The sequence below is a fragment of the Amblyomma maculatum genome, chromosome 3, assembly GCF_055883805.1.
Source record: "Amblyomma maculatum isolate TAMU_Amacu chromosome 3, ASM5588380v1, whole genome shotgun sequence".
NCBI classification, from domain to species: domain Eukaryota; kingdom Metazoa; phylum Arthropoda; class Arachnida; order Ixodida; family Ixodidae; genus Amblyomma; species Amblyomma maculatum.
In genome coordinates, this window is record NC_139346.1 from 92841184 (window position 1) to 92856226 (window position 15043).

A 15043-nucleotide genomic window follows, 5' to 3' on the forward strand; every position below is an offset into this window, starting at 1 on the left:
GAATAAAGTATTTTATTTCTCTGAACACACCAAAGGAAGCATTAACATCACAGTTTGTGTACCTTATAGAGACTAAACAATCAACATCAAAACATCAACGGAATATCGGGAACGGAGCCCGATGTGGCTGAAGTCAACTGGCTGCGAAGCACATGAGTGACTGTCACCGTGGCTTGCATGAGGATTCCGTGGTGGAGGGTCGTGTGTCGGATCTAGCTGCCACCTGCCTTACTGCAAGTGCAAACGCTCCTCTGTCGGCAAACACAGTAATGTAGCCTTCATGATCTTCTTGTATTTTCTTTTAAACAAACAGAACAGCAGACCACATACCTCCCACTCGTCGCTCTTGCCATCGATAGTAAACACTGTTTGACAACGCTGACACTCTTCAGTAAGCTGATGACTTCGTCGATTTTCATGCCCAACGCTTTCACCACGCTGATCACTGCAGGTTCGTAGCCTTCATTGTTTTCAATCGGATTTTTCCAGCTGCTCACGACATCCGCACAGGACCTCGATTTCAGGCGACGCACGGAAAATAGCAACTAGCCGAGGAATCAGCTGTTTTCTGGCAAGCCGCCATGTGCCCTCTTTGACACCGTCAGCGTGCCCTCGCGGAGACAAAAAGTTACTAAAGAGCAAATTTAATTGCGAAGCATAAAACGTATCTCCTTATGCTTCATGTTAGTTAGTTGTAAATACAGTTCCTCAGCAGAATAAATATTTATTAATTTTATTTACTGCGTATTAACTGCGCCGTTTCATAAAAACTTAGGAGACGGTCCCTCGTCGGCCTCGGCTAGCGTTGCGACAAATGTGTAGCAGTAGGCACGACCGCGGAACGGGGACCTCAGGGGCGGAGTCATGCTACGAGTCGCTGGCAATTGGTCGATTCCGTAATCCGTCACGATTGACGTCTTAAGGTCACGTGAAAGCCGCGTCAATTTGACGTCACGCTCTACAACTTGAGAGCGAAATTGAGAGCGTTACAGAATTCCCCCCCATGTGTTTCAGCGAAGGTGAACCAGAAGTTTTAAAACTGCTTTTTGTGATATTGAGATGGTTTCAAATTGCAATTGTTTACATCAGGATACAGGTTAATCAAGCCAATATGGTGGTTAACTAAACTCGTAACAATTTAATTCTTATTGCACTTACGTAATCAATATTCGTGGTTACCTAAGTTTGCAAGTGCGAGATGCCGGGCTATTCGGTACTGTATTCTTAAAGAACGGCGCAAGGAACAACGCGGAAACACACAAAATGGACGGACGCTGGCGTTGACTGTACTTCGTCTCACAAGATGCTTGCAGCACTGCGAAAGGCAGAGGCACTCCGGTGTAATCAGGATCACGCGCAATACCATAGGCAATTGTGCTCCTACGCGGCTCTCGCCACCAAATTGGCGGGGGTAACAGTATAGGAGCCCAATTCTCTATTATAGTGTGCAGGGGCGAGAGGCACTTCGGGGCACAATTGCAAGGACTCCTCTGCCTTTTTCAGTGCTACAGATAAATTGTGAGGCGGAGAACAACAACTGAAATTTCATTACCGAGCAAAACCTATATGAACATGCATAAAGAGGTGGAGCCAGGGCGATTGCTAGACTGTTTTCGGTGATCTCGCAGCATCATCTTGGCTTCACACCTTTATGCATGTTTATATATGTTGTGCTCCGAAGTAAAATTTCAGTTGTTATTGAGCGCCTGTGTCCGTTCATTCTTGTGTGTTTCCTTGTTGTTCCTTGCGCTGTTATTTAGGCATACCTAAGTTTGGTCTAGTTTTGGGACATGTCCTTCAAGAGTTATCTGCCGTTGAGAGCTTGCGTTGTTGATTACTGTGTCACATCCTTTCTCCTACAGTAAAACCGCTTAGCAGAATCATGCGCACAGCTTTGCATTTTAGGCCAGTTCGCGCAGCTTAATTTCAAGTATCATAATGGACATTTCTGCAGTAGCTTCCTGCGATTGCACAAAGCCCCATCATCTACCAATTTTGATGACCATGCTTGCGAAAATGGAGGAGTTTTTTTAGCGTGATTTTCCACGAACTTAGTTATCGACGCCCGGGCCTGCTGCACAATAATGGACCTTTTCTCAGTGGCGCACCCCTCTTGTGACCGCCATGTGAAGTACCCTTGACGGGATGGCTTACCGAGGTTCCCTCGCATATTTCCAGCAAAACCTTTTTCACAATAGTTGAGTGGGCTTATTTTTCGAGCAGTACTTGAATGCAGGGCTGTCATGGATGAAGCAGGTAAAGTGCAGGAGGGAGGTATATGCCTCAAGCATCACTACTCATTCTAGTTGAAAGAGCCCCGCACTTTACTGCTTGGAAAATAGGCCGGCACCGCTACTGCGAAAGAATTCGTGCAGAAAAAATAGGAGCGATTCTTGGTAATCCGCTCCGTCAGACGTTCCTCGCTTGGCGGCCACAAGAAGGGTGTGGTGCTGGAAAAATGTTTTCCATGCAAGAGAAAGCGCTTGCTGTATCTGCAGCCGTGACGTGGTTCCAACACGCTTTCATTTTTTTTTTTTTTTTTTTGCCGCACCGCCACAGTTTAGTCGCCGAGGTGTTTCCATCGCTTGCATGTGTATACATTGTGAATGTGTCTATTCCCTCCACATCTCATTTTTCTCTCACACAGGTTCCCTCGGAATATGGATTCAACCACGACGATGACAAAAGACTGCTTGGTTATCCTGCCATTTTCAAACCCAATAAAAAGTGGACCCTGCCTTCCGTTCTCATGTACTAATATCGGTGTGCAAACTGCACCCTGAATGGCCACATGGCCCGTCACAAATATGTCGCTCTAGCACGAAGAAACCAACATTGCGGAAGCGGGGGCGTCTGTGACCGGCTGACGAAGACCAAACGTTTTTCTTCTGCATTCAGATGACATTCATAGCGCAAAAAAATATACACACGCACACGAGAGAAAAGGAAGGACACGGGACCGGCGCTAAGAATGCGCCTGTCTCTCGTGTGCGTGTGTATATTTTTTTTTTTTTTGCGCTAATAATGCATTCTGAAGCTGAAAACCATCTAGCCCGTCTACAAGTTCATTTAAACCATTTTTCTTCTGTATAGGGCGTATGTTAAGGCTGTCTAATGTTGCAGAGGAGGCAACATTACTGGACATATACCAAACAGAGTCGCTTGCGTTGCAAATAAAGAAAATGTATGCCTCGCATCGCTTCGATAGCGGCGACGTCTTGTGACTGACTGCACAATCAGTCTAAGTGCGGTAGTTTTTAAATTACTAGCGTACCAGTGTGCGCCTAGAGTATATTAGGAGTGCGCAAGCATACCCTTCGAAGGAACAGAACATTATCTTAAATGTGCGCAAAAAAAAAACACACTATAATATGAATTTATTTTATTCCTCTGGATGGTAATATTACCCTTTCAAACGAAGCATAAATATGAACGTAAAAGTGCAAAGTTACGCCCATTCATAGGGTGCAAAGATTCACTTAAGGCTGGTTCACACTGGCGACTCGCGGATGTCGCGCGGCTGGATTCGTCACGGAGGGGGCGACCCGCAACAAGCGCCGATCGACGAAGAGTGTTCACATCGGCATGCGACTCGCTTCACGACAACCCCTTCACTGAACGCGATTTGAACGAAGAGCCAACTTTCGCGCCTTTACGGACTCTGCTACTACGCTAGTGGTAGACCAATTCGGAGTCATTTCGGGTATGAATATGTGCAATTATCAGCGAGGAAGTAGATCTTATGGTTATGCCCATGTTTAGGGCTGTTTCGACAGTCAAAAGCGCTCTAGTTCAACGGAAACTGAAGCGTCGGTGGTGTGCGCGCTGTTGTTTGCGGTCTCGCGCAATAGCAGATCACGAAATCACCTCATGCCAGAGCGTCGAGCACATGATAAAGAGTACGAGTACAAACCCGAATTAGTACGTTTCACTCTCGCAGTGATCCTTGAGATGTGTGCCCAACAAAAGCGAGCGCAGTAATTAGTGCACATGCGCGCATGCACACTTGAATTTTCCCGCCCAAGGAAGAAGGCAGAAGCGCCGCGGGTAGGCTGAGGAGTTCTGCGACTTCAAGTCGCGTCGCAAGAAATCGGTCAGTGAGCGACTTTCTCAAACTACCTGAAACGGGTCGCTGGCGACTCGTTCGGGTCTCCCCCTCTGTGACGAATCGTGTCGCGCGACCTCCGCGAGTCGCCAGTGTGAACCAGCCTTTACGGAGTGCTGTAGTAAGCTCATTACGCTGGCATAAATGCAGACCCTGTGAGGGTAAGTTTACACCTTAGGATTAAGCATAAGCTTATTCCAGCTGGCAACAAACATGCATCAGATTTTAGAGCATATTTTTGCACTTTCATGGCCAAACCTTCAGTCCTTCTGAGAAAGGGCAACATTACTCCCCAGAGGCATATACTTGCACTTCACCATATGGCATAACGTTAGCCTCGTGTCAGCGTAAACTTTACACCACTCACACTTAAGCCCCCGTCGAGGGTGTAACTTTGCACCCAAAGGGGCTTCCCAATGCGTCAGTGGACTTACCCCCCTAAAGGGGTAAGATCACACCTTTTTTTCTCAGCAGCAGATCGATGCTGACCGCTGCAACCTTGGACGCCGCTACGTTACCAACAACCCGGGCGACTATGTGTGGATCTGGACGCCCGTTCGTCGCCGCGGGCTATCCGAAAAGTTACTGCGCCGTATACTTCGGCCAACACTTCAACGTCCTCTACTTCTACCGATTGTGCTCCTCCTTCTTCACCTCTAATGCACGTGTCAATATTACACCGTATGCAGGCTGGCGGAAAAACATTTCATTCGGTGCAGTTCACAAGCCGCGGCCACTTTGGAGGCTCTTGCACGCCCCTTTCCGCTGTTTCGACATCAGGCGACACGGTTGGAAGTAAACTATACGGCTGTGCAATAAAAGTGTCGAACACGCGCGCCCCGTAAATTTTCAGTACCGAGCCCTGTGCTTCATTCAAGGCTACACAGCGTATTGCTTAATTCAATAGCATTGGTCGCAGCTGTTCTGCTATTAAATGGCATTACAAGTCGAAATAGTATCCCCGTGAAAAAACACAACAATCATCGAGTCGCGGCTGGCGAAACATTGGACTATCGCGGACAGATGGCTGCATGACACAAAAAGAACGATCTAGACGAGGAGGTCACGTGTCTGCAAAAGACCTCCTCATTATACCACAGTATATTTATACTACGCCCCATAGGCCGAACTTCCTCCTTAACAAGTATGGTTTCTCTTATAGTGGCTAAGTTATGCAAATTTCGCATAGCCAGCACCACCACTGCGCATTCACAGAAGTAACGCGTCTGGCACATCCGCAGCTGGTTAGAGTGCCTTGACGCCTAAATGCGCACAACGCTCTATGTGCCCTACAGCAACTGGCCAGCACCTGGAGCCACTTGCGTTTAGGGTGATCTGTGCAAGCGCTGTGGCGGCGTGCAGTAAGGGACAACATTGGTTTAATGCGCTTTGCTAAACGGCCCTCGAGTCACCATTAACGAGCTCAGTAGACTTGTCCTAGACTGTAATAATCCCTGAAAATCCTTTGCTGCGTAGACCGCTAAACGTATTTAGTTTCTGCACAGCATACTTTGCTTCTCTAATCTAGATGTCTGCACAAGAAATATATTTTCTATCTAGGAACAGTAATACATCACCTTGTAATATGAATTAAGCATTATGCTTTAATGGGGTTTAACAGAAAATTTCAACCCCTCACGGTTTCTTAACGTCCTGTGAGTTAGCGAATTACACGGACGCCTTGCACTTCGCCTCCACCGAAACGCGGCTGCCACGAAGTAGTCGAAGCAGGGTTTTCCGACTCAGTGGTCGAGCGCCCTGACCACAGAGCTACTGTGGCGAAGTATTTGACGTTTAAGTGGCATAAAAAATTTACAGAGGGCGCTTAAGACTGCTTACACTCTTGTATATACGAAATCATTACCGTATCCTCGTGGTCTGCATGTCCGCCTGATATCGAGCCACTTGGACCTACAGCCGAGCTCGTGAAACACTGCTCCGCTACCCCCAGGCTCATGAAATACCAATCCTAGTTATCCTTATCTAACACGAGGATTATATTAGCTATGACAATGATGATGCAGTTAGTGATAATGCTAGTGATGGTAGTAGCAATTATAATGACAGTGATGGTGCATTTAGTTGATAATGATGACAGCAGCGATAGAGATAATGATAGCAGGCATAACAATGCAGTTAGTGAAAACAGTTCTGAAAAAATTGGATTTTGCCATTTCGCTCTTAAGCAGACTTAGCGCTGTCCTGTAAGTTTTTTCTTTAAGAACGAAATCAATTGCTGCATAAAGTCAAGTTTGCTTAGACATACGGCGGCTGTTCGCATTGCGCGGCATATTTTAACCACTTTCACTCCGTGCGTGCCGTCACGTGTAACATGAAGGTTGTGGGATGATTGAAACTCGCCCGTGGGGTCATGTGCCTGTGACTTCACCAAATTTAAGAAGGCCGCTTTTCCTCTCTTCTTTTTTTACAACGCTGGGTTTCGTTGCCGATTCAGCCATAGTACAATCATCGTCATCAGCCTGACTATACTCACTGCAGTGCGAAGGCCTCTCCCATATTTATCCACTTAACCCGGTTCTGTGCTAGCTGCATCCACTTGACCCCCGCGAACTTCTTAACCTCATCCGCCCACCTAGCTTTCTGCCGCCCCCTGCTACGCTTTCCTTCTCTTGGAATCCAGTTTGTTACCCTAAGCGACCATCGTTTATCCTCTCTTCGCACTAGATGTCCTGCCCATGCCCATTTCTTCTTAATTTCCACTATAATATCGGTAACTTGAGTTATTTCTCTGACCCACTCTGCACGCTTCCTATCTCTTAATGTTACTCCTACCATTTTTCGTTCCATAGCCCTGTGGGTTGTCCTTAACTTAAGTAGACCTCTCTTGGTTAGCCTCCACGTTTCAGCACCATAGGGGAGTACAGGTACAATACTTCCACTTTTATTTTTACTTACAGTTTCCTCTGATGGCTGTTTTGTTTGGTGAAAAGCTTTGACAATGGACTACTTTTTCGTGCTAGACATTTTTTGCGGCGGTAGTTGCCGACTTAACTTTTATTTATTGTTTTGTTTATTATTATTAATGCGAACAATGCGCTCGTTTATCACCTTGCTCATAAGCACCACTCCTGTCAACAACTCCTTTCCCTCGTCTCTCACAGGTCTCCTACCTGTTTGAAATTAAAAAGTCCCGGTTTCGATGAAACTTAACGCTTTCGTTTCATTTCCGTTTTTGTGTGCAAGGCTTCTAAATACTGGGGCAGATGAAATGAAGGACGTTTAGTTTATTTCATTCTGCAGCGCGGAGCCATGTCAAAAGCTACAAAAGTCCCTGAAATTTATTTCCCGTGTGTATGACCGCTCCCTGCACAGGATGGCTCTCTGGTTTCCAAATAAAACTATCTGTTTCAAAAATTATTAATTGAATGCGCTGCAGCTGGCATAGGACAGGATATTCTGTACATGCTTGCAGGGCAGACATAAGCTTGAGTGAGAAACGCTGTCTTGACAGACGGTGCCTAAGTGAATTGTAGTCAGCACAGTCCTTCGTCGACTGCGTACTTTTTGCCGCGTGCGCTGTGCCGTGTTATACGGGGCACAAGTAAGTGGTAAGTCATGCGCCTTCTTTTGCTGATTTGCGTGCTAGTTTCAACATAGTCTCTTTTTATACATATCAGGCTGGCGTTTTTGGGAGGCTGGTTGTACATTCACAGGCCACGTGACGGAGCGAACACAGATGTATGCCTGCTTTTTTTCATCCCCGCTTCTCCATTCAATGTATTTTTTTTTTCTTTTGGGTGTCAAGATTTACATTAGGAAAAGGTCACTAATTGCAACCAGGAAATGCGGTGGAGGGCTACAGATGGACTATTGCCTCCTTGGACTCATTATCCAAATCTTATCGCAAGGCATCGAGTCATTTTTTTTTTTATTTTTTTTTTTTTACTCCGTATATATACTAGGGTCTTATACACGCCATTTAGCGCACTGCAAGAGCACGTCATGTCCACTGCACCACCACGGATGGTTCACGTTTTTATACCTGCCTGTTGTGCCTGGTGCGAAATCTTGCCGATCAGCGCATTCAGTTGCCTCGTCTCTATGAGCTTCATGCATCGAAGTCCTGAGAGCTGTTCTAAAGGTACACATCTATTCTGGGCAAATTCTTATAAAGCGAAACAGGTGGAAATTCCTGTCAGTGGCGCCTGACCACATCCTTCAAATTTTCGGTTCCTTGTTTTAAGAGCTTCGCAAGTCTGGAAAAAAATAGAATAAATTATCGTAAAGAGCATTTGCGTTCGGCCAGTTCGTGTGTGTCTATGGTCGGCCAGAAATTTATGACTAAATCATTTCCTAGTAGAGCCTACATCATACGCACCAACAAATAATAACCATGGTGAGCACTTTACTTAGGTGCGAGAAAACGAATTTTTCAGCAGGGTTATTTGTACAGAGGACGCTGTAGCTCAAATCAACAAAAACAAAGAGGGCATTCAGGAATTAAGGCCGTTTTACTCACGGGTCATATGACAATACGTGTCAATATAATGACAGTAGCAACAGAAATGTCAAAGCAAGCAGTGGACTATACAACGATAGATTCGGTAAAATCATGAAGAAAGGAAGTACAAGAGCATAGCATTAAGTGAGCAGTGAATTAGTTAGAATCGCGTGGAACCGGGATGACTGGGCGGACATGGTGGATGGAATGTTCATTGAGGAGATAAAGGTTGACGGCCCTTTTGCTCATCGGAAAGCGTAGCTTGTGAGCTGAACAGCGCATGATTCAAGGTGAAAACCACGTGGTTACAGCCTTTATGAGGCAAACAGATGTAATAAAGAAGAAGTTAATTGCGATCTGACTAGCTATTTAAGGCTCCTGGTTCGTTAGCCGGCACATTACATGTAGTCCTTTTAAAGCGGGGAGCGCCTCCTGGAGGCGCTGTTATTTATCTAGACACACCTCTCCCTCATCATGTAAATAATGTGTGCCTTGTGCGATCAATATATGCATAGACCAGAGCAACATGTTAGAGAGCTTTAGCATAGCGCAGGTGTATATGGCGGAGACTTATACTGCATTGCCAGGAGCCTGCTGCATGTGCAAGTGTGACCAGATGGGACGGCTGCACGTACGCAACGGGCGCCCGGTAATGGGGTATACATCTCCGCTACACTAAATTAACGCGACATCGTTAGAGGTCTCGTTCTGCAGAAAATTCTGCGTCGGTGTTGGAGTCGTTGCCGAAAAATCGCGACACTCTGGGAGACGGAAACTGGCAGCCGACACGACCGGCACTGATTGGTTGGCGCACTGTATAACGTCCAGATGAGGCATGACATGACCGAGTTGACCCGCTGACTCGGGTAGCTCCTTTGAGATGGAAACCGAATTTCGGGGTCTTTGGACTCCGAGTATAAACACGCTACCAATGTTTCTTACTGAAATTTACCCGGTACATATGTTTTCGATTTTCTCTACTTCTGTGGCAAGACGGATCTGCTGGCCCAGAGTAGGCATCATCACCAGCCCCTTCTTCTATTACAAGCTCAACTCAAATATCGCTCTGCCTTTTTTTTTTTTTTTTTTTTTTTTTGCACGTTACCGCGCCACACAGTGCTGGTTCGAAGATGCTTCATTCGCTGCTCCTGCTGGCTTGCGCAGTATGGTGCGTCGGGGCGGAGGAGAGCAAGTACCGGCCCACATCGTCTTCTTCCTGGCCGATGACCTAGTACGTTCACTGCATGATCTGACGGGCTGTGTATTTCCTGTCTCATAATTTACTGAGCCCGAAACGTGTCACAAACTGAACTGTAGAATCATTCATCACTTCACTAGTATAGACAGCACTGCGGTTTTTCTTATTTTTGTTTACACGAGCATGAAAAGAGATCTTGGAACATGATGTCTTCTCCGGCTATTCCTTCTCGCTTGTGAGAGAAAACTTCTGTGGAACTATAGCGACGTGAAGCAAAAAAAGAAACAAACATATACCCCCTTCGCAATGCAGATAAACACCGTACACGCCGGTAATGTTGCAAATTATTGAAAGCATAATATCAGCAATGATATATGTCTTAACACAGTAATAGTAGATGGTAGACGACTCATCAATGCAATAACTCTAAAAGAAACCATGGGCAACAAATAAGGCTTAGGACACAGTACTTTCATTTTCCAGTGGCGACGGAAGGTGTGACTACTATTGAGCCTGACGAACGAAGATTACTGTTTTTGTTATTAGAATATGCAAGAGCCGCTCGCGGCTCGCAAGCCTTTCGATTCTCACGTCATGATGGCCCGGCGGATGACAATTGTTGTGACGTCAGGGTTACCGCAGTAGTCTCAAAAATACCGTCACAAATGTGATTGTGGCGTTGCCTTGTCATAGAAAAGCGACAGCCGAGCAAGACAAAAACTCCTTTATGAACACTATTTACCTCTGCCTGGTGCAAGAGTTCGACAAGGTGGCCGACGTCATTACGGCTTCCCAAAATTCCGCGCGGCGACGGCCAGTGAAGACCCACCCGCGTCGTATCTCCTGCTAATCGGGCTTTCCAACACAATGATAATGCTACTATATGACATCGTTGGCAGTTGGCATCAGCCGCCTCTTAAACTGCAGTGGGACGCCTTCTGAGACAATGACCTGATGAGTCTGGAGGATTGTAAACTCCATATGTCTCCATTCCATTTCGCTGTTTCATGGCACTCATCGAAGTGTTTGCGCCACTCGTACGGTGGAGAGATGGGGTGCGCGCTTCTGGTTAGCATGGTGTCCGGCTTCAATACGTATATCCAGCTCTATAGTACCCTCATTGCGATATTTCATCGACCGGCATATCATTAGTGTTGACGCCGTTCCAGCACGCGATCAACTCTGTTAATTAAGTTATGGATGTCCGCTAATATTCAAAATTTTTATGTAGCGAATAGAACATAATTCTTGATTTGGAGAAAGAATCAAATAATGCGATTATCCGTTATGAAGTTTTTGAATACCTGGTGCGAAGCTCGACTATAGGACATGCTATATATAGTTTGTTTACAACTCTTTAAGGAACAGCGGTTACCTGGGCCCGGTGTGTAAAGTGAAAGGGAATAATCATTTTGCAACAAAAGGGGCAAACATTCTTTTTTTTTTCTCCGGTGGAGCTTAGAAGAACTGGAAGTTTATGCAGGAGACGTGGGTGCGGGAATGGAAATAAGCAGGAGATGAAAAGACAGTGAGCATTCGAAAAGACAGTGAGCATTCGAGGGATCGGCTAACACATTGCCTGTTTCTAAGGCTTACAGACAGTGTGTTAGCCGATCCCTAGACCTAGATCCCTAGACCTAGACACAGAAATACGATCAGACCTATGTTCATTATGTAAGGAAAGGGGATCACTAGATCACATAATATGGGAATGTGCAAATTCACCAGGTAGGGCTAAAAATATAACTAAAGACACCAGGGAGACCCTTCTGCGAAGCTCAGACCCAAGAGCCCAAAGAAAAATTGTTCGACTGACCGAAGATGCCGCCGGAGTCCAAGAACTACAGGCCTGCAACTAAGACTACTGTCCCACCTTCCGGGTCTAACCCCTGAAGAGCGGGATAGTCACTCTGTTGGACGAATAAAAGTTCTCTCTATCTCTCTCTCTCTTCTAAGGCCTTAGCATTATCAGTCGCTCAGGAAGAAAAAGCCATGTGTTCCACGCTATGACTTTCTACATACATGAAAGTACCAGCTGTCACCTGCCACGGCTAGCAGGTGGTAAAGTGGGGAGAGAAACATCCCCCTCTCCACTTCTAGGGAAGAGGATTGCTGATTTGCTGATTTGTAGGGTTTAACGTTCCAAAGCGACTCAGGCTATGAGAGACGCAGTAGTGAAGGACTCCGGAAATTTCGACCACCTGGGGTTCTTTAACGTGCACTGACATCGCACAGCGCACGGGCGTCACTCCATTCCGCCTCCATCGAAACGCAGCTGCCATGTAGGGAAAAGGAGGGAGGGACAGAGTGTGGCTGCCCCGAGAAGAACACTCTAATAAACAAATCTAAAATTTATAATGATTTAGCAAAAAAGAAAAAAACAAGACAGAATGACTCAGCAGAGCTCAAAATGACTAAGAATGACTCATTAAAGTGCACAGCAAAGTGCAAATGAAAGACCTTAGACTAGCTCATTGTCGTCGCATGATGACAATTAAGCACCCCCGCAGGTTATACCCCTTTTATACTGCAGCAGATAGTCCACACACCTGTCTATAGCGCAAGAAAAGGCGCAACGTGGACTACACTTTAACCGCTTACGAGTCACCTAGAGCTCGAAGCAAGATCCTAATAGAGGGTTTACAAAAGTAAGTCTGGCAACCATGAGCGGCACGCTGATCCGGCGCTGGCAGCCATATTTTGTTCGCTCTATCTGTTCGCTTTGGTTCGCTTCGTGTCTGTCCGTCAGCGCCCGCCGTTCTGTCCGCGCTTTTCATGTTGTAACCTAGTGTGCTGTGCTTGGACCTCTCTTCTGTCCCTGGTGGTGTCTGTTAGCGAAGCCAAGAAGCGTATTTTGACAGCCGAGGCGTAGCGGTTACAAACTGCTCCTCGAGTCGTGCATGGGCCCCTCATCGATTCGTATTCAGGTACAGTATCTAGAGTTTTGTAATGTGCAGATTTTTGTTTTGTCTGTGTGCCTTTGCTATATACTTTAACGACTACGAGAGACGATCGCGAGTTTGCTTGGTTTGCGCATCACCGTCGCTCATCCCACTGCTACCAGTGGGATACTTGTTGGTGAAATGAGCGAGGATGCAATTAGTTTTGAGATAAAAGAATCGTGCGTAATTTGACGTAAGTCGGAATGGCGCTTAGCACTTTCCTGCCTATGCCGACGACGCAGTTATTGGCACGGGTCTCGGAAATAATCATGGGCTGCGTAAAAAAAAAAAAGAAAAATGTGTCATGGTAATTTCTGCTTCCAGTGAGTGAAGACTGATTGGTGTGTAATAGGCGATGATAAGATAATAAAACATTTGTAGTTAATTAACCAATTGATGAAATAAACGAACAAAAAAAAGAAACGGAAATTGAGGGTCTAAAGGTGACAAAATGCTAAGAAGGAAAAACCAGTACTTGGTGATGCTAATGAAGAAAATTTAGAAAGTGCAATTGATTAATTGAAATTATTGAATGTGTTAAAAGGTGTCAAATTGCTCAGAATGGGAAGGTGATTGTTGCAAACCCGGAGTATAGGTGTATAAAATATAAAACACTAAATAAAATAAAGAAACAAATAATCGAAATATAAAATAAATAAAAGCTAAAAATTCAAAAAGGGTAGAAAGAAAACGTGTCTGTGTGTGAGAGAGAGAGACGCTATCGCGTCATACCCTTAACGGCGGAGCTTAGGTGTCCCCCTAATGTTTTATAACAGTATTATATAATATATATCTGACTTCATGAACACAGCTAGCTGCAACAAGCGCTGACACTTCGCAGTAATGTGAGTTGACTTTTCAAATTTCTTTTCGTTTCAGCCGAGTTCCTCGAAGCTTCGCATGACAGCACTTTCATATGACGTCAAGGCTTCAAATTTCTGCTATCTTACAGAGGGAATAAACAAGAAATCGGCATATTTACAAAATCAACTGAATTTCAGGTGGCTGTCAATTAGCGAACCATCGGGCGACTCGATAAAACGCGCAAAAGTGCAAAGCAAACTTCGTTATTTTATCGGCCGCACTAGCAGGTATGAAGGCACAGAATGCAAACCTGAGCTGCGCGCTCTGGACGCGGACCGGACTTCGCATGTATTATCACGTGATAACATCTTTCGAAACGGGCTGGACGGGAGCATATTACAACACACTAGTGGGATGTCATCTTCTCCTGCTTTACTAGACGCCGCGAGTTTGGCAGCCGCTTTTGCAGCGTGCCTCGGGCGCGCTAGACAGCCGTATTGCTCTCTGCGCCAAGCACTAAAATTTCGTACGACTGTGAAAAGTAGTTTCGGTAATCATGCCCTTGACTAAAATGAAATACACAATACACAATGGTGCAAGCACGGGTTCCACGGAGGCGCACGTTGACAGCGTACTCGATGGGGGGCGTGGGCGGACTGAACAAAACATGGCCGCCGCGCACAGTTTCTGTCTCTTTCACTAGATGGCGCTAATTTTTGTAGAGCCTCTATTGTGCGTGCACATCCTCATTGAACGTGTTTGAACTCCCTCATGACTTTAAAAGCTACATCGGGGTCGTCATGCAGCGGAGGTTGTCATAAATGTCCAGCACAACGCGCTGTTAGTGTGCTGCAAGCAGTTGTGTGCACGACTGTATACGGGCGTCTTGCGTTAGGTGATAGCTTTCGGCTCTTGGAGACCGCCATGTTTGTTTCTGCTGCCATAGCCGACGCCATCTTTGGCTGATGATTTCCAGCTATGAGGTCAGCAATATGTGATCTGGGGGATAATGTCATGTACTCGTTGTAATACGCGATAGCCTATTGGACTAGCGCACCAGTCCTGTCGTTTGTGTCTTCCTCTTATGTCCCTGTTTTTTGTGCTGCTTCTACATTTAATTAGCATGAACGACGGACTAGCCCCCACCAAGATTTCGGACTCCTTGTTCCTAAAAGCCGCCGCCGTAACCTGGCATTGCGCTAACAGTTATCAAGCGTGTGGGAAAAATTCTTGATAGCTTGAAGGGTCATATGTCATCTCAACCACATGACCCCCGTGCGGGAATTTAAAACACACTCCTTTCAGATAAAGGTGACGGATTTTGGGTGTTCCAAATTAACCCAAACTTGGAGAGAATATTCCTCTTATGTGGGTATTGCAGAAAATAAAAGCAAGCCAACAGTATAAATTTGCCTCTCCATGCGAGTCTGGCAACGAACCGCTAGACCACGAAAGGGTGTCTGCAGCCAGGCGTGTGGGCACCTAGCGAACGCATTGCGACGTGTCGAAGTGTTCATTACAATGAATTACAG

The 15043-nt window shown here is 45.9% G+C and overlaps 1 pseudogene; it reads left to right on the top strand.

Moving 5' to 3' along the window:
* Positions 1–9697: 9697 nt before the first annotated feature.
* LOC146195309 (arylsulfatase B-like) overlaps positions 9698–15043 on the top strand; it is a 31423-nt pseudogene continuing 26077 nt past the window's right edge.